Here is a 17,966-nt window from a genome sequence, read left to right on the forward strand (position 1 = left end):
CATGAGTCATTGGAAGAGTTTAAGAAACTGAATGTGGACTTCATGAGACCAATATATACTTGTCGGAAGTCAGCAAATATTTGGCTCTTATTTGTGGAGCTTTATATGTGTATGAGAAAAACCAAGAAGGACAAAGCAAGATAAAACAGCACATTGAAGGACAAAGGAAAAGATGAACAGATTGACAGAGGTACACAGGCTGAGTAAGAGGTGATGACAAGCACGCAGGCAATCTTGAATCAGAGAGACAGTAAGTTTCCACCTACAGAATGAGCTGAAAATGCACAGGGAAGGAAAGAAGACCCATTCAATTGAGAAAAAAACACATGTTTTGCTTACTGCTCCTTTAGTACAGGAATCCTCTGGATGATTCCCCTGCAGAGCTTTCTGATCCAGAGCCTTTTCTACCCTCTCACTCCCAATTCATTGCTCAAGAGCCACAGTGTAGAGTATGCCTCTCAGAATTCTTGAGCATTTTGTCTGTGACCCCTGTGGTCAAGGTAGAGACATTATCTCTAAGAGATAAGGAGTATGCATCTAAGCAGTGTAGGTGTGAGTGTGCAGAACAGCAAGGACCATGTGCCTGTTGGGTGCCGTGAGGTCAGGAGAGTTGAACCATGATCTTGCTCAAATCCTTGAGTCAGACACTTCCTTGGATATGGTGAAGGACTCCCAGTGGAACCACAGCACCTAACAGTGGTAATGGGCATGCAATTCAGGATGGGAGAGGATTTGAGAGAAGTCTAATTGATTTGGAGATGGAGAAGGGATGGAAGTAACCCTAAAAGAATGGTGATAATGTTACAGGCAGAAGAAAGAGGGCACTGGTAATGTATATTAAGAAAAACACTGTGTAGAACTCAAACAACTCCAAAGGCATGAAGACTTTTTGAAAAACAGTGCCCATGAGGATTTTGGAAAGCCTTTAGATATAGAATTCCCAGCCTAGAGAATCCTCCTGGAGCCCTTTGAGAAGAGAGCTTCAGGAACAGAACAAAGGTTTCCAGAACTAAGAATACCAAAGGAGACCATCAACAGCTCAAAACTCCATTTTGACAACACTCTAGCACAGATTTGGGGTTTGGTGAGCTTGGAAAAAATACATAAATAATCTTGGAAGAAGGAAAAAACTTAGATTTCCCCAATCTGCATCTCTACTTTAGATGTGCACTCCTGTGTATTTCTGTATTGGAAGGGGGCTGTTGCGATACTACTCTCTCCTCTGGAGAAGCCCTAATTCTCTCCTGAGCATAGAACTCTCTTCCTCATTCCTCATATTTTACAAATAAACTTAACTTGTTTTCCTATTTGTCTCATTCCTCAATTTTTTTTCTAGGAAGCTATTCGGCAGACCAAAGAAAAGAACCAAGTCAAGAGTGAGGACTAATTTTTTTCCTGCAAAGATCAATTCCTCACTATAGCCATACCCCATGGCTGGTTCTGTGAGAAATTGAGTGGTGGGGATAAATTCATGTGCTGTGAAGATTGAATGAAATTTGAGTGCAGTTTGATGACTGTCATGTGGAGCTGGTGAGACACAAGGTCTGTGTCATGTTAGTGCTCAGAGCAGACTTGATCAATTCAGTCCTAAGCCTCCCAGGTAATTCCTTCCTGAGTGACAGAGATAGGTAAAGAATGCAGAAGATCAACTCCCCAGTACTACTCTTTTCTTCCCATTTCACTTAAGTCACCTGCAACTATTTACACTGCCCCCATATTCCAATGTGAATGTTTCTGTGGCCTTGAAGAAAGAACTACCCTGGCTAAAAATGACTCCGTAGCATTGTATGTGATTTGAAATACTTTTACATCCATTAGGGACCTTCCAGTCATATGCAAAATAATACCAAGTTAAAACAATATTAATAATCTGTTTAATACAAAATTTAGTAATAGACCATTTTAGAGTTGAGACAAGCTAAGGATTTCAACTTAGATGTAAGGGGAGAAGGCAAAGACCCCCACATCTAAAGGAGACACGCTGAAAGAATTTGAGAAGGAAAAGCAATAACTGTAAAATAATAGAAAGTTGTTTTAGACAGTTGATGACCATCTTGTTACACATCATTCCACAGCAAGCACTGACTACTGCATCTTTAAATTCATTTTCGGCTGGGAGTCAGTCACATTTATTCATTCATTGGTGTCTGAAGAAAACACAGATTCAGAGAGGACATCACAAATGGAATTTCTATTCATATGCTTGATTTTCTCCCTTCTTCTTTCCTTCTTCATTACTTACTGAAGAAGTCCCAGAAATGTCTTTTTTACTGCTTCCATTCCCTGCATGTTGGAGGCAATCCCAGTGCTGTTTCAGATCTTATGAACTTCCAGTGTTGTATAGACCCCATGTAGACTCTCTTCATTTATCCCAAAGTGTCCTCTGTCTTCCTTCCTTAAAACATCCTATTTATTGTATCTTTGTACAACATGGCTTCCACAGTCTCTTTAGAAGGCAGGAGTCAGCTACATTGGAAACCACAAAGGCCAGCTAATTTGGGGAAGGTAGGAGACATAATCTGACTTTTCTCTAGGTAGCCTGGACATTTAAAAACATTTTTAACCAAATCACTGTGAAATACACAATTACGGGGCTGGAGAGATAGCTTGGAGGTAAAGCGTTTGCCTTGCATGCAGAAGGACAGTGGTTCAAATCCCGGCATTCCATATGGTCCCCCGAGCCTGCCAGGAGCGATTTCAGAGCATAGAGCCAGGAGTAATCCCTGAGTGCTGCCAGGTGTGACTCAAAAACAAAACAAAACAAAACAAAACAAAAAGAAATGCACAATTACAAAGTTATTTATAATTGAGTTCCATTCATATAATATCCCAACACCCATTCCTTCACCAGTGCACATTTCCTACCATCTATGGTCACAGTTTCCCATACTTCCCAACCCCCACTTCCATCTGACTCTATAATATATTTTTCTTCTCTCTCTCATTTTTTTAGGCACCGTGATTTGCAGCAACTGTTACTGAATGTGTATTATGCATATCACTTTACCTTCTTTCAGGACCCAGTTCTTATCGAGAGCGATTATTTCCAACTATCATTTTCATAGTGGCCTTGACACTTTTAATCTCTCTCCATCAACCTTCTCCTAGCTCTACATTGCTACCCTGCCCCCACAGCAATCTCTCACTTCTGCTTCCTAGTCCTCATCCAAGACAGATTGTTCTGCCTTTCAGAAATCTGCAGCATTTACATGGCACACACATCATAAGTGCTAGGCATATGAGTCTGAGAATTTTATAAACTTCCCTGACGTGGGGTGAGCACATACTATGTGCAGAGCAAGCAATGGCAAAAACAGAGGGAGGCCCAATCTATGAGAGTTGAAGCTGAGAACTATGTCCAGAGTACAGTGTGATCCCCTTTGGAGATTACACTTCCTCTAGGGATCCAGGACTAAGCAATAATAGATGGGCTCATCTACCCACTGTTCATAATATCCAAGGAAACTGCAAGAATTGGGTTGAACTCAGACTTTTTACACCCTGCACAGGGCAGCCCCTTGCTCCTCAGAGTGTTATTAAGTCCCATGACCAATGATATGCAGGATCTGGAGAATGACATTCTGGCCTCCTCCACATTGGGAAATGTTACACATAGTGGGTAAAAGTCCCTAGCAAATGCTTCCCAGGTGACACATATATATCATCTCCAATTCTTATTCCCTGCTAAAGTTTTCTGGTCAACTCTCTTAGGTCAACTACTTGCATCAAAATGCCTGTCTCAAGGTGCTTTTGCAAAACCTTGAGTAAACATAACCACCCTGTGTGACATGTACCTACAAGCCATGCACAGGGTCAGGGATATTCATACAAAGGCATTTGGCATGGTGAGGCTTTTTTAAAATTTTTTTTATTATTTATGGTACATAGTGACAATGAATGAAGGGCATTCCCACCACCAATGTTGTCCTCCCTTCACTCCTGTTCCCAGCATGTCTCCCATATCTCCCTCCTTTACCCCCCACAATACTAGTGTAACTGGTCTCCACTTTACAGCTTGTTGTAGATTGGGTATCTATTCTGTCTTTGACTTTGGGTTTATCTTTGACACCTATCCTAGATGTTAGTATACTGGGGACTCTGCTTTACTTTGAGCATTCCTTTTCTTCCTTGGAGGTAAACTCTTATTGCATGAAGAGCTCATACTGCTGCTGTCCAGTGAGGAGCTGTCACCTTATCAGCCCATAAAAATCCTTTAAAGGTATGAAAGGAAGACAATATTGCTCTGATTTTCCAGAGATATTATGTCCTGTTCTGCAGATGCAGATCCATCCCATGGTGATATCCTATAGTCTGCATCCAGCTTACCTCCTGCTACTCACCCCCATGAAGTCACTCTGGAGACATTCTCCTCTAGGAAACAGCTTACTCCAAGCCTTATATTTTATATCCTTAAAATATTTCCCTCAGATTGAGACTTTCCTGAGGACAAGGCTGTGTCCCTCAGAATAGGGCTCCCTGAGGATAAGGTTGTGACCCCTTAGACTTAAATTTATTTCTTCCTGGGGAAAGATTATATTTCTCTCCCACTCATCTAAACTATGAGGATCTATAACAGGAATACTTCAGGTGGGGAATCCCCACTACAGATCCCTGGATACTTGGGGAGAAGTGATTGGGACTTGATCTGGACTGAGTGAACAGTCCTTAAGAACACTCATAATCTCATTCTGTTAGACCCTTTATACTTTCCTTATTTAATATGTTCACACATAAATTGTTTACTGCACAACCTCCTCTATAATGGTAAGCACTGTGTGAAGGCAAAGATATGGGGCTGAGGAACAGGAAAGAGGAAGAAATTTGGGAGAGCAGCTTAAAAGAGTCCAGGATCCTAATTTCTGAGACTTTCCTTCGGCTACTTGACACCCCCCTATTTTCATGGTGAGATGTGTTTGTAGGAAAATTTGGTTCCAGGATCTCTTCTTGAGGGGCATCTTTAAGTTCTGCCAGAAGCCTGTGTTGGCCACATCAGCCATGGATCAGACAATTAGGCTGGTAAACCCAGTCTCCTAGGGCCATTTGACCTGCAGACTTTGTCCTGTATGAACTTTATGACTATTTCCTTAAACTCAAGTCTGTGTTCTGATCCATGTGTCCCTGTGTTTCATTGTGCCACTGAACATCCAGCATGGGCAAGGACAAAGCTGAAGACAAGTCTATCATAGGTCAGTCCTGAATGAAAACTTTTCCCTTAGTGCCAGTGGGCTTTGTCTTGAGAAGCTCAGAAATTTGTTTCCTTCACTAACACGTGAGAAGCAACTGGTCTTTAAGCATCACTCACAGATGAGGAAACTCAGTCATATAGAAAGTTAACAAATTGTTCCAGATCCCACAGAATCATTAGCACAGAACACTGGTAATATGAACCCAGATATGAACCCAGAACTAAGTGTTTTAGTGTCTCTTGTTGCCCCCACTTAGCCCCTCATGTGTCCTTCCTGTTCCCAGTCCTCCCTGCCATTCTAAGCAGTTAGGAGCTTCTAATCTTATTTGTTTGTTCAGTGACTGGAGTTTTCTGTGCTCTTGCAGGAAGGTGTTTCCTAGTTTCCAATACCTACCTGTCCTCTGCTAGTTCCTGTCCATGCTGGGGGATAAATTGAATAGGGTACAGGGGTCAGCTAATGTAGCACTCTCTGTAAGCAGATTTCATCCAGAAAAACAATGCTCCAGACCCCCAGTGTTAGCAGATTACCTGTGAGGAGGGTGAGCTGTGTGTGTGTGTGTGTGTGTGTGTGTGTGTGTGTGTGAGAGAGAGAGAGAGAGAGAGAGAGAGAGAGAATTTGTGTCCATTTTCATGTTGTTGTGTATGCCTATGTCTGTGTGTGCAGATAAGTATGTGTACATGTATGTGCAAAAGTCAGTGTGTACACAGGGGTGCCTTGTTGAGGCAAGTATGCACAGATATATGTGGGGCATCTGTCTGTATATACACAGGTATCCAAGTGTTACCCTATTTGTGTATAGAGGTGTGTGTGTGTGTGTGTGTGTGTGTGTGACTGACCTGGTAGTGCTAGAAACTGTCAGCCTGTGAGCAGCCTGAGTCCCCAGCAGCCTAATCATGCCTGACAGATTGATTAGGGGAGAAACTTGCTGCATCTCTATCGAAACAGACAGGGCAAGCATGTCTCCACTTAACCTTTCCCTCCACATAGAAAGGAAGTGGGTGCGGGCTCAGGGTTGGGATGGAGAAGGAGTCAAGCAGGGAAAATGTGGAGAGAGAAAAAACTGGTCCAGCACCTTTGTGTGGTGGAAAGCCAAGAGAACTGGATGGGAAGAGGTAGATGGGGAGGCAGCTGTGAGGCTAGGGTGACAAGAGAGCACTCAGCTCCATGATGTAGTTCAAAGAGCCCCTGGGCCACAGAAGTCCTTCTTAGAACTAAGTATCTTTTTCTTTTTCTCACAGCCCGTCTGGAGTCTGGAATAGGACATGCTCCAAGCTGGACCATCTTAGGGTACTGTTGAGGGTAACCCTGTTTTGTGCAGAGAGAAGTGCCAGGCCAGTTTGCCACCATCAGAGGCCTCTATTTTCTTCAAGGGTCTGAGCCCAGTGTGGGCAGTGGTAGAGTCCTGGAGGAGAACAAGCATTGTAGCCATAATTTCTTAGGGTGCCTGGGACCTGTCCTAATCATCCTGGTGCCTCAGTGTGTGAGGACAGACCCCAATAAAGGAAGCACTTGGGTAGATGCCTTCTCCAAAATCTGACCAGAGACATAGAAAGCTAAGGTGACTCCATGCTTCTTCCAATTCATCATGGGGGTGTGGGGATAAAGAGGTCTCAGTGATTCCAGTAGCCTAAGTTCCATGTTTTAAAGCATGTTTTTTTAGATCAGCAAGGTGAAAGATAAGGTATAGCACCCAACACTTTGTATTTATTCCCAGAATATGTATCTATGTCACTATCTAATGAGGACTCTGCATTTAGATTTATTATCAAATATGTATTTCAGAATGCTTATGGAGAAAAAATAAAACTAGACAGACCCAACAGGACAATAACAGTAGCTGTTATTGAGGAATTCTATCTAGGTGATTTTCCTTTGTCTTTTTTTGCCTTCCTTCAACCCTACAATTAGAAAAATAGGCATCACTTTTCTGCCAATCATTTGTCCTAGTTTTTGGATCCTGAAACAAAACACACATAGCCAAGTGTCTGAAAACAAAATAATAATAAAAAGGAAGTGTGGCCATGTTTTAAAGCTCAGAGGAATTTCTATAGCTTCTATTCCTAAGCTCCCAAATCAGCTTGATTAAATTATTGTTTTCATTAACAAAAATGAGGTGCAGGGTTAGCGGGATAGTACTTCAACCAAACAGAATGGTTATTCCTTTTTTTCTCCCCGTTCCCCAATGGAAAAGCGCAACACCTTATCATCAGGTTACATGAAGCTCAAGATTAGAGTTTGAGATCCTTGAAGTCAACTCAAATGGGGAAAACAGGTGGGCAGGCAGACAGGCAGCACGAACCACTGTTCTAAATGTGCTATCCAATGTGGGTCTCTGGCACAGTTCTGAAGTAGTTTCTTTTAATTTTGTGTCATTGTTGCCATGCTCAGGGGCCATTGTTGTGTGAGAGAAGGAACCCAGGGCCCCATAAGTGCCTCATACGTGCCAGGCATGTGCTCTGTCACTTGAACTGAATCTGGGCTCCAGAGCTCTGGTGAGAAAACTTGTTAGCCCTCCTCCCAAGGGCCACCTGCCCAGCATTGTGCTTCACATCTTGATTATTCTCCAGGGTTGTTGTGACTCAATTGCATTTTCATAACAGACTGTGTTGCATTGCTGCGCTGGGGCACTTTGGAATTAAAGATGTGCCTTATGTTAGGGCTTCGGGAAACTTCCCTACACATTCCAATTGATGCCCTTATAACATGCAGGCACAGCAGCCGAGGAACTAGAAACACTCAGTTCTTTGAATTTCCTTCCTTGTTGTGGATTTGAGAAGGTAGATGGTTGAACATTGTAATTGGGAACCTAGAAGGGAGAGATAGAGGATACAAACTCATACCAAGGGAAGATAAGTTGAGGAGACAGAGAGAGGACATCCTGTGAAGACTGGAACCAAGACTGGTGCCTTCTTAGTGCCAATAGGGAAAGTTTGAGGCCTCCTAAACAGAAAAAAAATTAAAATGTATGTGCTTCTGGTTTTATAGGATATCTGATTCTGCAGGCACTTTAATTGTAGATGCCTCTAAAATGTTCAGATAGACTTTACTCAAGATTCTCAAACTTTATGCTTTCTAGTCTGTGTTCCTGTAGGAACTAAAGTCGAGGAAATTCTGAATCAGGAAAAAGTCACCATGACTTTGGAAAATGCTGATTACTTAAATTTATGGACATATCTAAGAATGAAATTTTTTATTTTTTAAAAAATGAGGGAGGTTAGGGCTTACTGCTGGTGCTGCACTCAGGGATCACTCTTGACAGGCTCAAGATACCATATGGGATGATGGGGATTGAACTCAAGTCAGTCACATGCAAACCAAGTGTCTTATCTATCACTCTGACCCCTTTAATATTTTTTATGGTGTAAACAATATCTTCAGGCAGAGTAAACACCTACAGGATGTAATCCCCTAGTTTCTCCTATTTATTTCATACATGATCAAAGTCTTTTTTCCCTACTAGCTTCTCTGGTTAACTTGCTTGTTAGTCTAGTCTCAGAAAAGCTGGAAGGATGTCAGGGTCATTCTTTAACTTCCAGAACATGGAGAAAATACAACTCTGTGGTTGTAAGTCGCCCAGCTTGTGGCACTATGTTACAGCAACCCAACCCTAGGAAAATAAATACCACATGTGGACCCACCTGGCAATTATAATGAAAGTTTGGGAAAAAATGTTTCCTGTTAATGCCCAGAGGTCCAAAGGAAACAATGACTTTTCTGCTGAGAATATTATTGTGCTTGCATGTGATGGGAGAAGTGTCTGCAGCCATCTTGTGTGTATGAGAGAGGAGGCTAAATAATTAGCCTATAGTCTATAGCTTATAGATATATAAAATGAAAGGGAATTAGGTTTTTAAGGATTATTGTGAAGTCTCTGAAGCTATCAGTCCTTCCACTTTTTCCCCTTAGGGCTTCTTTTCAGGTGAAATAACAAATTCACTTATAAATGAAATCATTTTGAGTGTACACATATGAGTAAAGTGGACACAAAATATCTAAGCAATGAGGATCAGTAAGCAGTAAATGCAAGGCCAATGTGGTTACTATGTCATGTGTCTTCTATTCATTCTTGGTTTGAAGGCCATGCTTGTTTGTACTTGGAAGTTATTTTTGACTTTCTGACTCTGTGCTTGTGGGCCATTCACAGTGGTTCTAAGATAATCATACTGGATAGAAATCCTGGATTTTTCTTCATGTAAACATGTGCTGCCTTTGTTAAACTATCTTCCTGGCATCTACATTTGGTGACTGGAGTGGGTATTGGGACATACTTGTGTTCACGGATAATATCTGGTAGTACTCAGAGCCCATAAACAGTTCTGGGGATATTACAAAAGTTGACTATGTTCAAGACAAGTTTTAAGCTATACTGTCTCTTCAGTACTAATCTCTACATTTTAATATTAGTGTTCAGAGACGTGCTTCAATCTCCAAGTGTCTAATCTTTCTGTCTTTCTTTCCATTTTTCTGTATTTTTCACATCTCTTTCACTGCCATTTACTCTCTCTCTCTCTCTCACACACACACACACACACATACATACACAATTCAACGATTTTTATGAATGGAGAGTTGTGCTGGTTCAGAAATGTGACCAAAAAAACTCAAAACACACACAGCCAGAATAACCCTGGGTCCAGAGTTTACAGCAACCACCTGGTGGGCCCCTTCTTCTCACTGGGCCACAAATAGTCAACAGCACTTGAGGTGTGATTAGAGTTTGCGGGCTCCTCTGAGTCTTTCTCTCTCAGCACAAAATTTAATAAGCACCCCTATCCAGGCACTATTTTGTGAAGCAAGTAATAGTGTCTGAAACAATTATTAGATATTTACTGTAGCAAAAGCACTGAACTGAGATGTGCTTTCAAAACACTAAACTAAATAGTAAACTAGGCAGGAAAGGAAGTCCCTGGGGACAGTGAAGTAGTATAAAAGCTGGCAGTGGCTGTATGCTCAAGACTCCACAATTGCCCCACACTTTTGTTCCCTAAGTCCCTAAAACCTTCATGCTCATTTCCTACAATTCCTCCTTATTCCTGTTCCACCATCTTCTTTTATTATCATTTACTTTTTTCAACTCTTATTTCTTTCCTTTCTTGTTGCTGGGATTATGTGAGAATTGCCCTCTTGGTTGCAGTGCCTGAATATGCCTGGTCTCACAGGCAGGAGACCTCACACTTGCCTCTGGCTCTGAGGTTTCCAAAAAACAAAATCACAAGGCCACTGCCATCTCCACATTTAAGACTGCATTAAAGATGTTGGAGAACAGTGTAGTATCAGATTGATAGTCTCACACATGTAAGGCAAGCCCCTATTACCAAGACAGTGTGGGGTTCACTTTCTACTCTAGCTCTGAGCATTGGCTCTCAGCCTCCTTGTGCTTAGCCCTCTTGAGCTCTCCTCAAGCTTCTTGAAAGCTTGATGTTTGGCCACTGCTTATCTGCATTCCTTACTCTGCGGAGCTTCTTGGCTGTCAGGAATGACTCACAGAACCACCTCTATCTTTTACTAGTGAGGGTCTGCAGGTAACTTCCTTATTTTATCTGAACCTCAGTTTCCTCATTTCTCATTCAGGACTAACAAGGATGCTGCAGGGGAGCTAGGGTTATTAAACAGGAATACAACTTGAGGTAAGTGGATATGACATTTACATGCTATAAATCAGCTACATTGGCTCAATTCAATTTAATTCCCAGATTACCCTCAAAGTCTTTTGGAAAATGGCAGGGTATACACACATAGAAATGTCTTGGGGGAGAAATCCTATTTCTCTTTTGAAGGTTTTCACACACACACACACACACACATACACACACACACACACACACACACCAATGAGACTCTCACAGTGAGACTAGGGAGAAGATAGGAAATAGGACTAGGTAGTTTGCTTCTAAAGGAGAAATAAAGGACAGAGTGGAAAAAGTGGGGGAAGAGGCAAAAACAAGTGAGGGGAGAGAAGGAAGAATGGATTCTCTGAATGTCCAGTATGTGTTGGGAAATACTCATTTATGACTGGATTGCATAAATTTTCTAAGAAATGCATTTCTTATTCTCTTATTTTCAGCAAATTTTGAAATTCTATTTTCCAAAATTGAGGAGCAGACAAGAGAGCCCAATTTGAGACCCACGAAAACTTGAATATGGGGCTGGTACAACTCTTGTGAGAACCATTAGTGAGCACCTACTCTGTGCCATGCTCAACTGGAGCCCATGACCATGTCTTGGTTTGAGGTCAGGTCTTGTCCAGCTGGTGGACTCAATGCAACAAGGGATTGAGTATAGATTGTGGGTTTCTGACTTTACACAATTCCATATAACACAGGAAAGAACTTTAGCAGAAACTCAAGGGTCAGCTAATCAGATCTGAAAAAAAAAACTAACATCAGATTTTTGGGGGCCATAGGTGGCCATTAAATGAGAGAAGGGGAGGGCATGGGAATGAATCAGTATGGGTTGGGGTGTCCATTCCTTTTCAAGGAATCTTTTGATAGAAATGGCAAAGGTCTCACTAAGGAAGACTTGATAGTTCTCCAAGGTTCACATTGTGAGAAGGTTGTGTAGACTAGGGATAAGACTCAAAGAGCTGACCTCCATGATACACATGTAGGAGTTCCAGATTGATCTCAGTACCACATGGTCTCTTGAAAACTGCTAGAAGTGATCCTCAAACACTGCACCAGGAGTAGCCCCTAAACACCACTAGCTTAAAAACATGCAAAAATCATGTGTGATCAGGGGTAAAGGATTATGCTTGTGGAAGTTTCTCTATTATCATTTGCAAGCAAAATAATGACTTCTTGGCAAAGAGAGGGAAAGGCACTTATGATGCACCTGCTGTGTGGGGATGTTATTAGTTGAGAGGCTGTCTGGGACAGGAGGAATGAAGAGAAAAGGAAGTGGGGGAATGCATTTTTCAGAAGCCTTTTATGCAATCCAGCCATTAATGCTAGTTCTTTCTCACTGAGAAAACAGGGAGCTTCTGAGCATACCATTAATTCAGCACCTACTGTGTGTCTTTAATCCCATGCTTTTTCACTCAATCTAAATTATGATGTGTCTGATTGCTATTACCATATTTTATGGCTAGGAAAATTACTCAAACTCCCAAAATTTGTTTATTGGCCAAGCCTATTTTTTATACCACACACTTTGTAATCGTATGAACTTGTCCAGAATCAAAATGAACAAAAATGTTTGGATTGAGAGTTGTGTGAATTTTAATTTTTTTAGCTTCACTACTCAAGCACACCTTGGGGAAAGAAGGCTTTGTAGGTAATTCACAAAGATGGAGACAAAAATGTTCCCCTCCAGCCAGCTCCTCACTGCTCTGTGTGACAAATGGTCACACTCTGGTGGCTTAAGTTATACCTGATAGTAAAGAGTATAATCATTGATCCCTATATTTCACTTTTATAGCTTTGGTTTGAGTAGAATCCCTGAGCAGCCTCCTGGAAGTGCATTTCTTTGTTCTCACAAAGATGATGAGATGGGAGAAATAACACAGGAAAGGTCAGAGCATAAAGCCACCTATAGCAATGATCTGAAGACCGAAGATGTTCTTGGGCCATTAGCTAATTTAATCAGGATTTCACTAGCCTGACACAGTGCACAAAATTAGTATGAGTAATATTGGTAGCTGTTGTTCTTTGTAATCTAGGTCCCAAGCAAGAAGATGAAACCTTTGTCTTTGTTTTACATAACATTCAGTTTGGGTCAGGAGAGGGCTACCAAAGAGACCAGACAAGGGTGGAGGCAAAGATTTGGAAAGTGAAAGGGAAAGAGAAGGAAGAAGATAGAGATGGGAAGAAAAAAAGGTAGGGACAGCATACTGATATTCCTCTCTCTTCCTTAAGCTCAGATAGAAGTGCAAGTACTAATTGGGAGCCAAGCCAACTCAGGGTATTGTCTCCCTATGATGTTATTGAAACACTAACAAGGGGTGTTAGCAAGCAAGTCCATTTCCAGAATGCTCTAGAAAAGAATATGGTTCTTTTTTTGGAAGCTTCTCTCTTGTCAGATGATCATAGAGAGAGGCAAAGGAGAAGCAGAAGAATAAGTTCTGTTCCTAAGATCAGCTGCAGGACCCAACTCACCCAGGTATCTTATTTACACTGTCCGTACCTCTACAAAAGATAGTGTACTGTCTACTATCTTTTGTTGGAAAATGCAAATAATGTTTCTAACAGTACTCTCTACTCCATGTCAATTTGTTGTGATTGGTGGCAGAGGGGAGTGAGCTAGAGGAAGTGAGAGAGGCAAGACCTGAATCTACAATGTAAAAACAAGGAGCATTTCAGTGATTGTATATATGGAAAAGGAATAAGATGTATTCCTTCCTCTTTGATGTGGGGTTGTCTAGGAGCACTTTAGAGTGTTTAGTTTCTACAATGTAGAATGCACAGGGCTTGTAGAAGGAAGTTACTAGCCCCTGCTCATTGGATACTAGTGGAATTCAACCAAGGCTAAAAAAATTATCTCCAGACTTTGCAACCAATGAGGCCCTGGATTTCTTGAAATGAGTTTTCACAAATAGTCACTGTCTTTCCTGGGTTTTTGGAGCACCTGCTGCCAGAATTGACTACAATATCTGTTCCTCATTTTGACTCCATGTCTAATGGAGCATTTCTAGAAGCACTAAGGAAGACACAGTTTGCAAACACCAGAGGTGAGTGTTTTTCTTTTCCATGTGAGAGACACTACTGAGAGATTTTGATCTGGCACTGGCTAGCGAGTGGCAAATCCACAAGGATGAGTCTGAGTTGACTAAGTCTAGCCATGAGAACACTCCATCTGAGGAATATGAGCACTTTTGTATGCTCCTATAGATAGATCTTGGACACCTGCACCCCCATGTGTGTGCTTTAGCAGATCCATGTGGTCCACCATGCTTTAGTTTATCTACCAAGGAAGGAACTGAACTAAGGGTCATCTAGGGTTTTTCTCTAAACTCTTATAATGCAAGTTCTGAGGTTCTCATACTGTAAGATCATCATTAGAAAAAGCTATTCAGAACATCCTGAATTGCCCAATAGTTATCTCTTAATTACTGAAAGACTATATGCAAGCACTGCTACTTTTAAAGGAAAGAATACATCCAAACTTAATAAGGCCAGCCAACTAATATGGCTGGCCAACTAAGCAATATGAATCAATCTCTCTCTATCCCTGTCTTTGTCTCTCAGTCTCTCACACAGCCCTTTAATAGAAGAGAGACCCTGTGTATGCATGGAGAAGCTATATACAGGAATAATTAATTGAAAATCTGATGTTTCCCCCATACTTGTCATTGGTTTTGGTTAACTATTAGCAGTGAACACAATCCGTGGCTTGTGAGTTGTGGCTTGAGAGTCTCTGCTCTCTCTGCCTCAGGAAAAAAAAACATCTAAGCCCTTCTGCTCTGCAACCTATCTCCAAGTCTTCCATTTTCTCTGTTCCTAATTTTCTCTTTCTATCCCAGCCTTAAAGTCTCTTCATTTGCAATATGTCTCTGTCTCTCTGCTGTCTCTGTCCCTATTCTGTTGTACGGCCCTTTCTCTGTCCCTCCAGCTGACTCTCAGCCTACCACCAATCACAACAAATTGACCTGGAGTAGAGCACCTGTCAGGAACATTATCTGCCTGTTCAGAGCAAAGGGGTTTTCTTTGTGCATTTCACTGTGATTCATCTTCAGAAAGAATCGATTTCTGGGCATCCATCTTTGCGTTTGCAGAAAATCTCTAAAGCGGCTGCTTGCCTGCTCTGCTGGACCTCTGGCTCTCATTCTGCAGCACCAGCTCTGTGGTTTGCATGCTTCTGCCGCCCCTGGAGAGAATCCATCCAGGGGTGGAACAAGATGGGGACACCACCGAGGCTGGGCTAAAAACAACTCCTTGAAGAAAACAGGGCCAAGACAATAGATCCAGTTCAGAACCCCAGCCAGCTCCTGGCCCCCGCCATCCACTTGGATGGCGTGACTCTCATCTGCTTTGCTCACTGTGGTGATTATTTATGGAATAAGAATCCTTCAAGTAGTGTATGCTTCTCAAGGAGCTGTAAAATCCACAAGGGAAGGCACCAATGCACTGATGGCAAACAAGAGGCTTAGGGAAAAGTTGCAGGGCACAAAGAGACACCACCATTCTTGCCTTTCAGAATGATCTTGAAAGTGAAGTGACTGGTTCCGATATTCTGGGTTATGTGAGAAGATCATTTTCTCCTGGTCTGGAGGGAAGTGCTACCTAGTCTCTCCACCATCCCTTGTCCTCCAGGAATATCTCTCCTAGGGACCCAAACTCACTTTTCTTGGGGGAGACTAAAGAGTAGAGCTGAAGTTAAGAAAAACTTACATGAACAAAGACATCAGACCCTGTTGTGAGAAGACCCTTTTTCTTCCCTCTTCTTGATTCTGAATACCACCCCATTTCCCACATATTATTTCAAGAACAGCTCTTTATTGGCTACTTCAGAAGCAGAGACTGAAGTCCTGAGGCCCGTGCTGCTGTTTGTGGTTATGGGCAGCTGGTGCTTCCTTCTCCCTTCAGATAGAAGTCTTACTTCAGAAGGGACTGTACCAGGCACCAGAAATTAAAATCTGTTCAGTCTATCTATTGGGATTGTGAGAACCTTTTTCTCTCTTTCCAAAGATTGGTTCAAGACCCTGCAAACTACCTTGTCTTGGCCAATGAGATGCTGTGGAAGCTGAGGGGTGGGGAACTAAAACTGACTTCCCTCCAGAGGTGGAGACATGCCCCAGAGGGAAGCGATGGTCACCTGACCCAGAGTATAGCCAAGGAAAGCTGGATACTTTACTGAAATCATTAAGCTGTCCCAAAGCTGGTTCTTAGAGGATATGACTACACCTCTGTAAGTGAAACCAGTTTGTTCTATTGTTAGATTACTTGCTGTTGACGAGATTTACTAAAAAACCCAAACTGTCTTTATTTTTCCCTCCTAAGACCCCTGAGGAACAGAGGATCCAATCAGCCTTGTTCCCATGCTGAGCAAGTTCACATTATAATATCTGGGTCAGCAAAGCTTTCTGCATGCCAGGTCTCACTGACCGGCAGACAATTAACTCTGACTCATTGCACCCTTTAGATCGAACTATATTTACTAATGCTTCAAAGTCTCTCACGATCTATTCCAAGGAGACAAAATTCCAATAATATCCTATAGAAAAATCTCCCATAAGCTGGTTGACATGCCTTGCTTTTCTTAGTTCCAAATGGGGATATTCATAGATGGAACTTTAGAAGAAACCACTATGGTTACATGAAAATATTTATGTTACAAAAATGGGAGGACATAGCAAAATAAACAAAAAGAATCTCTTTTACAAAGCTCCAGGAGGTATTGGGGTATGTGGTAAGGATAAAACTGTATACCTGAAGGCTGCCTTGGGAAAGAGATGAGAAACTGCTTAAAAATTGTTACTGCCTAAGAAAATGACAGACCCACATTTCCAAACCTGGCCATAGAAAAAGAGAAACAAGCCTTGTTTGGGTGGTTGGAGTAGGGCAGACAGAGATATGAATTATGGATCCACATGAGTGTGTGACTTTAGATGCATTATTTCACTTTTCTGAGTCAACATACCCAGGAATGAAACAAGAATAGGGACAATGCCAAGATTTCTTTAAAAAAAATGGTGGGTGCTGAGAAAAAGTGCTAGTCCTTGGACTGTCGCACTGTACTGGAGAGGGGATGCCTTACAAGAATTCTTCCAGTGTCCCAGAGGGAAGCAGTGACTTCCTGGAGCTTCTCTGAGGAAGAAGAAGTCCACAGAGGACTTCAGGTCTTGGATGGTACTTGGGTGGATGAAGTACTCCATGCATTTTGGAGGCAGACTCTGGAGTGAAGCTGCCTCTGGGCTGTCTCTCTAGTATCTGTAGAATAAAGATCACTGCAGGAATTTTCCATGATTCTACTTCAGGATGGAAACCCTATGGATTACATGGAACAGTGAAACTGGTCGGTAGTAGGAGCCAAAGATGTGGTGGTGGTGGTGGTGTGTTGCAGTCTCTGCCCTCTGGCAGCTGGACAACCTGTGCTTGACTCAGTTTCCCCATTTGGTGGTAGAACGTCTATAACTCCTTTGCCAGTTTTTGAAGTGTTCAGGAATTGTGGTGGCACAAACCATTGGTAAAGGGTGCCAGTCTCACCCCTACCATGGTTGCCCTTCACATTCTTATTTTACTCTGCCTGAGCAGGTAGACTGGGGCATGGAGTGAGGGGGCGGGTGTCTCCGAGTGGAGAAGCCAGCACAGCGGCTCATTTTCAAGTCCAATTCCCCACTTTAATTGAGTTTTGCTGAAAAGCCTAGTGCAAGCACTTTCCCTGCCATTTTGCCAGATTTGATTCTCGCTGATAACACGGACGTGCAGGCCTGAAGATAGATGGCTGCTGTTGGCAGTGGGGCGAGATGGGGTGCACAGGCAATGGGGCTGGGAAAGAGCAGTATGTGCTATTCTGGTCAGGGATTCTTCCAACAGGCCTCTTCCTGCAGAACTCTATTCAATACCCAGCCTGCTGGTTGCCCTCACGATTTTCCACATCTGGTCTCCCAGGCAGTGAAGGGAAAAATCACACAGAGGCTTGGCTGCTTCAGTTCTCTAAAAATACAGTATGTAAAGTATGAAAGTGAAAAGGATCAGTTTCAAGGGGACCTGAAAGGCAGAGGGTAACTGAGGGAGTGATCCTGGATCCTTGATGAGGAAGGATCCATGGGAAAGGGGGACTTTGAATAGTGATGCCTACTTGGATAGATTGTGGACTTTTGAATGTAATCTGAGGGTCTCAAGC

This window comes from Suncus etruscus, chromosome 18 (genome assembly GCF_024139225.1).
Source record: "Suncus etruscus isolate mSunEtr1 chromosome 18, mSunEtr1.pri.cur, whole genome shotgun sequence".
NCBI classification, from domain to species: Eukaryota; Metazoa; Chordata; class Mammalia; order Eulipotyphla; family Soricidae; genus Suncus; species Suncus etruscus.